We start from the raw sequence: 1,342 nt of genomic DNA on the forward strand, positions 1-1,342 counted from the left end.
TTTGAGATTATTCTTTGAGAAACAGTCACTGTACATATTTGTGGGGCAAAGTGTGATATTTCAATACATGTGTATGGTGTGCCTAGATCCGCGTCCTATCTAAATTTTAAAAGGCGTTCTGAAGGAGGCAGAGAGGAAGCCATTCGAAATCCCATTAAGACTTCCTGCTAACCCCCTCGCGGTGGCATACGTGTTAATCCCAGCAGCCTGCGGCCAGCATGGGGTACAGGGTGAGATACTGTCTAGAGAAACATAAGGTCCACGCTTAGCCAGCGTCCTCCTCCACACCATTCTCATTTCTCCAAGACTGTGGTGACAGAGCTCTTTTCTGCTCCACCTTCACTTCAGGTTAGAAAATAACTACTGGGTTTTTTTTGTTTTGTTTTTTGTTTTTTGCTTTATTTTTAGTTAAAGAGAGGTGAAATTACCAAAACTTAAACATGCAATCAAATCAAAATGTATACAAATCTAATTACAGCTTAAAAGGAGAATCAATTTTATTTCCGGTCTTAACTGTGCAACAGCAGCAGCACATCTATTACCGTATTAGAGACGAAATCACCGCCTATCCACTAATTTGGGAAGACACACACGCCTAGCTGTATTAGCAGGCAAACTCAGCTTCATCCGCGTTAACATTTACATTTACCAGTGAAATGGCGCGGCTTCCCTGTTTAAAGCATAGGGGATAAAAATCCTTACAAGTCCATTACTCAAACTTTTGGGTTTTACCACACGTAGCATAGTGTCAACCATCAGAGGCAGTAGTGTTCTGTCCAGCCATTTCATAGAGGACCCTGAAAGGCCCTCTCTCTTCATATCATGGCACCTTTCATCTATTCCATAAGCATAGCCGCTTTAATCTAGCAGTAGGAGAAGGAGACAACTGCTGTGTGTGCAGCGCCTGAGCCAGTTCCCGGGGACAGAGTCATTGAGAAAATGGGAGCCCGCTCTCACAGGACACGGAAAATTGTCCTCCTCACGTTCAGTGAGGTGTGCACGGAGTTCCGCTGGTGGCAGTGAAGCTGACGATTTCCCTGCCATGTTAGCGCCTCTCGTTCCCACGGGCATCGTCATCCTCTGAGTGGCAGGGTTATGGACCACCAGCACCGTCCTCTTACTTCCAAAGTCCAGCTTTTTCTCCTTAGGTACAAAATGATATGAACTCTTGGCAACTAACAGGAGAGAACATTTTTATAAATTAATATGTGATAACTCATGCTAAACAAAACTAAATAAAATTCCAATCATAGATAACATAAATGGTGAGCTCTAGGAAACTGATTTCATCTCTCAAATGTTCTCTGTAACGTACCTTTTAAGTACTATGAATAGAATACCT

The 1,342-nt window shown here is 43.0% G+C and overlaps 1 non-coding gene across 1 annotated transcript; it reads right to left on the reverse strand.

The window, feature by feature from the left end:
- Positions 1-766: 766 nt before the first annotated feature.
- LOC128102752 (small nucleolar RNA SNORA29) lies at positions 767-884 on the reverse strand. The gene has a single exon (XR_008215515.1). It is a non-coding gene; the product is annotated as a small nucleolar RNA SNORA29 (small nucleolar RNA).
- Positions 885-1,342: the final 458 nt, after the last annotated feature.

This window comes from Peromyscus californicus, unplaced genomic scaffold (assembly GCF_007827085.1).
Source record: "Peromyscus californicus insignis strain IS unplaced genomic scaffold, ASM782708v3 Scaffold_7__1_contigs__length_154581171, whole genome shotgun sequence".
Lineage (NCBI taxonomy): Eukaryota > Metazoa > Chordata > Mammalia > Rodentia > Cricetidae > Peromyscus > Peromyscus californicus.